Here is a 7999-nt window from a genome sequence, read left to right as displayed (position 1 = left end):
CCTCCCTCTCCCCATCCTCCCCTTCCTCCCCTCCGACCCCACCCCACTCTTGCCGGAGCAGCACCGCAGGGCCGACACCAACCTCGCCCTCGCCCGCGCGTGCCGCAACCTCCGCCTTGCCAAGTCCGGAGCTGCTCGTGGAGGAGACGTGGCTGGAGGCGATCTCCGTGGCTGGAGGCGATCGCCGGCCCACCGCCGGATCTCCCTGACGCCGGCCGACCGCAGTTGATACCCCTCATCCCCTGATCAAGCCTTCTTTAGAGAAAGATAGTGAGGTACCTCATCCCCTTCTGTATTTTACACTACACATACACATAATTTTGCAGTATATCAATGTGATTTTCCAGTACATCTCCATCCATCTGAATTTGACTCATATGCATAATTTTGCAGTACATTATGATTTCGGCTAGATGCGTATGAGTTCATAATTTTGCAGTACACATTACCGGGCTTCCTTCTCTCACTAGATGTAGTGCACAAGTAGATGAACTGATGAACTCATACACATAATTTTGCATATAATTTGTTCAACTATGTCATTATGATTGATAGAACGTAATTATTGAAGAATTAAGAGGATCGGAACCATTGCTTCTCTTTTTGAGAGACATGCTAACAAGAAAGGGAAGACATGCTAACAGACGCGCTCCACTATGCTGTTAGGGTTAAGATTTTTTAGTCCCCGCCCCCGACTCTGCTGCTGAAATTACCGTTGAAATCGAGGTAAAATCACTGTTGAACTGGGTGTAAAATCACTACTGTTGATATTCAAATTTAAACTTGAAAATGAAAATTGAATTGGAGAATTAAATCACTGTTTTTTAGTCCCCATTTCTGAACCTATGCTAACCTTGCAAGCAGCATAACAGGCAATGTACTGCAAAATACTATAAGAACTGGAGTAAAAGATGACTGCATCTCATAGAATATAAGAAATGGGGACTCTTGGCTAAGTATGGCAATGCCACAGAGTATAAGAAGTACTCCTGCATCTTACACAATGATAGGTCTAATTTATGCTACTCAACGAAAGAAGAAGAAAAATGCACTGGACATACACTGAAGAAAAATGCACTGTATCATCGGGTAATTGTCCATGGTTTATACCTGAAAATAAGTTTATCTCACGGCATGAATGTAAGTATCTGTTCCGCATTCATGGGCTATCTACCCAAGGTAAACCTAGAAAATGAGTTATATCCAGGACAAGCCACTGTCAATTAACACTATATACACTGCCAACTGTATTTATTTAACATTACACTGCCACTACTATTCAGCACAAACGTTTGATCATCTCACTCTACTTAGTGTCAATTGACACTGTATAACTGTCAGCTCCATTCACTAGCAGCAGCCAGCACTTCTGAATCTAATCTTTCTTGGGCAAGCTCGGCTACTTGTTGTTAGTCATTCACTAAAAGATCCTCAACAGACTGCATGCATCTAGTATTAAATTTCTTGGACGGATCATCTCTTTTAGCAAAGGACTGTAATAATTACCTAACTGAAAATTTGACATTCTGGACTATGCTTGGCTCTGGTTTTTTGAAATCTCATCTCTTTTCTAGTGCCATGACTAGTCATGAATTTTATTTTACTTTCCCCACTTTATAACATTCAGAAATTGTTTACTAGCTCAAGCTTCTCCTTTGCACTTTATCACTTCAATCTGCTGCTACCTCAAGCTTCTCGTTTACACTTGTGCCAAGTAGCATTTTTTCCTTGTATAATTATATGGTGGTTGACCGAGCTGCTACTTTTTCCTTGTAGAAGATCGCAGGTCGAGTGGGAGGGATCCAGTTGCGACGACACCGAATCACTAGCAAGGCAGCTGCCTAGAATAATAGGTTGACTCACCTATATATACTACTATCTTGCATCTCTCTCTTGTTTCTTCTTCTATATACTACTATCTTGCATCTCCAATTTTTAAGTAATCTTGCATATGTTAGAAACTACATATATGGTCTCCGGTTTTCTTACCTCTACTCTAAAACACCAACGCATCAACAAAAGAAGATGGTATTTTTGTTACGCTTTTAGTTCGTGTCAGCAGGGAGATATAATGTTTTACAATCTTTCTGGTTATATTGGAGTTAGGTTTTTTGAATATGAGTAGCAGTGACTTGGATATACCTTATGGAGTTGTAACAGTTCCTCTTGGTGCTTAGGTGCATTTTCTTTGTGTAACTTGGTTTAAAAATGTGATTTGGTCTTTTGTGGCATTTGGATGCCTAAATCCCATTTTCTTAATCATATTGCTTGGAAACTTTTGGTTATCTCCTCTCAGTGATGAAATAATTTATATGTACTGCACTTTTTTCATAATTAGGTAATAACGTTGGTTACAGTTTTGGTAGTTCAAATGGAATGTATCTCATTTTGTAGACAGATTATTTTCTGGAATATCATATATTCAAATTTGTAATGAATGATGGCTTCTACCTGAATTGGTAGACTCTGTGGTGTTAGTTTGTTCTAAATACAGTAAGATAATTTTAACAACTGTAGAACATGTTGAGATTTGCAACTTTTTTGTGACATCAACCAACATTCCTGTCACTGGGTTATCCTATTTTATATTTTTAATTACTAACTTAAGTTTGAGTAAATAGTGGCAGTGAAGTCGTCATAATAATCAGGCGGATGTTAACTTTCTGATGTCCCCAGAAGTTAACTAAGATTGTGGTGCTAGTAGAGGCACATTGTGGCCTTTTCATCCATATGAAAGTAGAGGCACATTGTGGTGCTAGTTTGCTGGGTTTTGTCTCCGACCATCGTGTCGTGATGATATTGCAGGTACCCCGAGAGGCCCTTGAGTTTGCCGGAATGTCGATTAACTTCCGTTCTGGCAAATTCGGGTACTCCATATGTCCTATTTTCAGCAAAGGTCATGCTGAAATTTTCCGTGAATTTTAGCATGACATTGCTAAAAATAGGACATATGGGGTACTTGTGACTAATGCATGGGCCGGGGTATCTTAGTAGTTAATTAAGTAGGATCAAGTGCCCCGGCGTACTTGTGACTAATGCATGGCTTTTAGGGTGCCTCGGTGTCGATAAAAACCGAAATGATGAAAGGTTAGGCTTTTAGGGTGCCTCGGCGTCGAAAAACCCTCAATGATAAAAGCTTAGATTTTAGGATGCCTCGGTGTCGACAAACCCTAAATGATGAGACCATGATCTTGTTCCTTGACAATAACCAACTTTTTGACCAAACTTTGTTTCTATTTAGAGAGAAACATGGCCCACAATGATGAGGCCGGGGGTTCGGGCGGCAAGGCATTCTGGGAGCTGTCCCAGGAGATGGAGGAACAACCTCACTTGTATGAGGCCGCCGCCTTCCCCACCGATCCTGAGACCACGGATGGTGCCGCCGAGGATGACCACACTGATGCCACCACTGATGGTGCCGCCGAGGATGCCACCACTGATGATGGCGGCGCACGCACAGATGGCAGCCAACCGAAGAGGCAATGGAAGGACCGGCGCCCGATCGTGCTCCGCACCCTCAAGGAGGAAGTTACTGAAGTGGACTCCAACGGGAATCCAACGGCGCCCGAACGAATAGTCAAGGGGTACTCGCTTCAGCTCGGGTGCATTGTCCAGAGCACCGCCTCGATCAACACCGAGAACCTGAGGCATCCTGACCGAGGGAATTTGCGCAACCTCCTCTTCACGAAGCTGCACGAACGATACAAGTTCCCCGCTGAATTTGAAAACACAAGCCTCAAAGGGAATAAAGTGAACAATGCTGCCCTCACGAAGATGAGCAAGGCCCTGTCTACTTGGAAAAGCAATGTGAAGAGAATGATCGAGAAAGGTGAGAGTTATCAGAAGATCAAGGAGAAAAATCCTTCGATCACCGAAGATGACTACAACGACTTCAAGATCAATTGCTCGAGCACTGCAAGCTCCCAATCAAGTGAGTGGGGGAAACAAATGCGGGAGCTGAACATAGGGGAACACACACTTGGTCCCGGCGGTTACAGAGTGGCGGAGCCTATATGGGACAAGGAGGAGGCGGACCGTGCCGAGCAAGGCCTACCGCCCCTCTTCGATAAATACGGTGACAAGCAGACCAGGAACTTTGTCAGGGCCCGGTACAAGAAGGACCCGAAAACAAATGAGCTTACCACGGATCCGAAGACCAGGCAGCTTGAGCTTGTTCTGGTAAGGAATACACCCCCGGTAATTAGCTCCATATGGTTGCATTCTAATTAATGAAGCCAAATTTCTAAATGGTTCACATTCCTTCCGCAGGCGACTGAAAGCAGTAGCGCGGGGTCGACTAAGAGCAACCCTTGGGACACCACTCTAAATAGGGGGTTGAATGTAATGAAGAACAAGGATAAGCTCAGTAAGCCGACGTCAGCTGGTCGTGTGGCCGGCAAAGGCTTGTCGACAAAATGGGGGTCATACTATACCGCTGGTGTGCGGAAGGAGAAAAAGACCAGCTCGGAAAGCCAGGCGCGAGAGGTTCAAGAACTCAAGGCACAGGTGGCGCGGAGTCCGGAGATTGTCCAAGAGCAAGTGGAACAACGACTCGGAGCGACGATCACCGCCATTGTGCCTACCTTGATCTCGGGGTTGAGTGCGTGGATTGCGGGCGGCCAACAGGGGCCGCCCCCGATTCCTAGCTTCACGGCCAGCAACTCGCATAATGCGATGGCGGGGCCATTGGTGCCTCCGGCGGAGGCGACATTGGTGTCTCCGACGCCGGCACGGGAGCTTAATGCACCCGGGTGTACGCCGACCGGCACCTCTGCAGCAAGCGGCACCTCCGTCAACTGCACGCCCGCCGTTGGCGGTGTGTCGACATTAGCCGAGCTCGACGCCATCATCACGGTAACTAATTAAGCCTCTCTCGGCCGAGGACTTCATCTCCTTGCCTTTGATTGGGCATCCCTGACGCCCTACATGTTTTCGCAGGGCGCCGCCGACGTTCCATGCACTCTCCTCCACTTCGTGAACAACGAGTTGGTCGATGTCGCCAAGGGAAAAATCGTTCAACCGGGCAACCCCTTGTTCCACGGTACCCAGATGCCACCCAACTTGTTTAGGGTTCAACTGGTTCGGGTGCTGCCAGGCTGCGATGACTTGTTACCTCCGATTCGACCCGTCGGGGCCGACGATGATGACGTGATGACCCTCAGCGCCTGCCTGAGCTGGCCCCTGCTTTGGACGAAGAGCCAGATTCGTTTGGGGGCGGGGGACACCACCCCAAAGACAACACCGCCAGTCGTGCTGGCGCCAAGTCGGCCCCATGGCAAGGCCGCAGCAACGGTGCCGGACATCCCTATGCCACGGGATCCAAACATGCATATGGCACAGGATCAGAACGACGACGACGAAGACGATGATACATTTGGCAACGTCGATCAGTACTTTGCCGATCATGGGTACGATGGCGACTTCATGGGGCCTCCTTCTCAAGAACCAAAGCCAACAAAAGACGTGTGCGATCTAGCTCGTACCGCGGAGAAGCCAAGTTGCAACAGGCGCCTTCTGGCGTTCAGCTCTCAGGAGACGCCTCCAGCTGCCGACTTCACCGAGCCTCAGATAGGCGAGGTGCGAAATATTATCAGCCCCAACACACTCAAGAAGGCGGTCTGTGAGCAGAACTCGGTCCCATTACAGGAGAAGAAGAAGGCACGGAAAAGAAAGACTAAGAAGGGTGCGAGCCAGCCGGCACCGAGTACGATCCGTGCTCAAGACGGGCCACCTTCACCGTAGGATATCTCGAGGAGGGTGCATGTGGCGGGTAGGGCGATGCTACCGACAAATATGCTCAATGCTGCAACCGGTGCTATGCGGAGTCTGCATGATAGTGTTCTTTCTTTGGAGAAGCGGCGTCTCAGGGAGAAGGATGTGGCATACCCAGTTTTCGCGGCCAAGGTGCTAGAGGGCAAGGGCTTTGTGGATAACTCCATCGGGCGTATGATCGTCCTGCGTTTTGATGACATCCACGCTATGTTGAACCTTCATCCGCTGCACTACACCTTCGTTCGGCTATTTTCGCTGAGTATGGAGATGCGGATCATTCGCGACAAGACCCCGGACATCGTGATAGTCGACCCCTTTTACATGCGTGCCAAGATCTTGGGCAGCGCTGGGGACCGGCAAGTCGCGAGTTCTTACCTCGAAGGCGTCATTCTGGCAAACCAAGATAAGGATAACTTCCTCGTGCCTTACTTTCCCGAGTAAGTCCTCCCCTCAACCGGCCCGTAACATATGAATTCTTACATTTCGATCGTTTTTCTTTTAACATTCCGTGTTTTCTGCAGTGACACATGTTGCACGCTCATCCTCCTAAGCCCCAAATATTCCATGGCCACGTATTTCGACCCGGACCGTCAGTCGAACGTAGACTACACAAATGTCAAGAAGGTTCTTGATGATGTTCTCCCCGGCTACGCCAAATCTGGAGGCACCTTCACCAGGCCTATTCGTAAGTACGGCAAGCACGTGTTCTCCCACAATACGACGTTCTGCTGCGTCAAGCAGCCGCCTGGCGGTCAGAAGGGTGCGTACTACGCCATCCATCACATGCGGGCGATCGTACGAGACCATCATCAACTTCTTCTACCGAGTAAACTCAAAGATTGGGCCGCAAGCGTGTCGGCAATCCAGGACGTGGACCTCCGACAAGAATTCTTTCGCATCCAGTCGGAGTTTGCGGAAATCATCCATCAAGATGTCCTTCGTACCTCGGGGCAGTTCTACCTCAGAAATCAACCTTCCAACAGTGACATCGACACAATGCTACAAATGCAGGCTGACAACGACCGTTATTTCATGACTCCCACGATAGACGGCGGCTTCATCCATGCTCCGGTCCCTTGAGTCAAGTCGAAAGCAGTGATGCTGTGTCTAGTTCTGAAACATCGATTGGCTCATGTTGTAATTAAACTTTAATGAACTTGTAGTATGTCTCTTTGGTTTCGAGAGTCGTTCAACTTAGATGTAATCGATGCTATTAATGTCTTGCTTTTCTCTTCCGATCGTTCTGTTGCATACTTATATATTGCTTATGTATTGTCTCTGAATTGGTACTAACGTTTCGTTTGGCTAGTGCATAGCGATGCTGACGTATGTCGTGTACAAGGGTAAGGTTCTCGGAGTCTACAATGACTGGGAGGAGTGTCGGAGACAGGTTCACCGATTCAGCGGTAACAGTTACAAAGGGTACACCACTAGGGCCGAGGCCGAATCTAGATACGCCCGCTATCTAGCGGGAGAGGGGAGGGAGCGTTGGAGGAACCGGATGAAGACGAGTTTCATCGTGATGATGCTCATCGTGATGACCGCAGCTCTCTTCTATGTGCTGGTAGTTTAGATGATCGATATCGACTTGTAATGTGAAGACAAACTCGCTGCTCGCGGTCTCGAGACTTGTAATATAATGTTCTATCTTTGTTCGGTCTTTTCAATTCGGAGACTAATATGATGAATTGTATTCGGAGACTAATATGATGAATTGTATTCAAAGACTAATCTTCTATTGTATTCGATGAATCTGTTGTTGATGTGTGCTGTCTATATTTTGTCAAATTATACATTTTGTAACCTGTGCAAAAAACAGAAAATAAAAAAATAAAAAAAAACCTAATATTCATACTAATGGCGCATCACATGACAGTGCGCCATTAGTATGACAAAGCATACTAATGGCGCATCACTGGTCAGTGCGCCATTAGTATGCCATGGTTACTAATGGCGCATCTCGTGGTTGTGCGCCATTAGTATGCCAAAGCACCTGGGTATACATGGCCCCTGGGAGGCATACTAATGGCGCACCGTAGCCTATACTAATGGCGCACCAGTGGTGCGCCATTAGTATACCAGATACTAATGGCGCAACACTGGTGCGCCATTAGTAAAAATTACTAATGGCATGCTAGTAATGGCGCACCAGTGATGCGCCATTAATGGGCAAATTAGGTGCGCCATTAGTAGCGGTTTTTCTAGTAGTGCATAGTGGATTGTCATC

The sequence above is a fragment of the Triticum dicoccoides genome, chromosome 2A (assembly GCF_002162155.2).
Source record: "Triticum dicoccoides isolate Atlit2015 ecotype Zavitan chromosome 2A, WEW_v2.0, whole genome shotgun sequence".
NCBI classification, from domain to species: Eukaryota; Viridiplantae; Streptophyta; class Magnoliopsida; order Poales; family Poaceae; genus Triticum; species Triticum dicoccoides.
The sequence above is the reverse complement of the archived record's forward strand: the minus strand, read 5'-3'. Positions refer to the sequence as shown.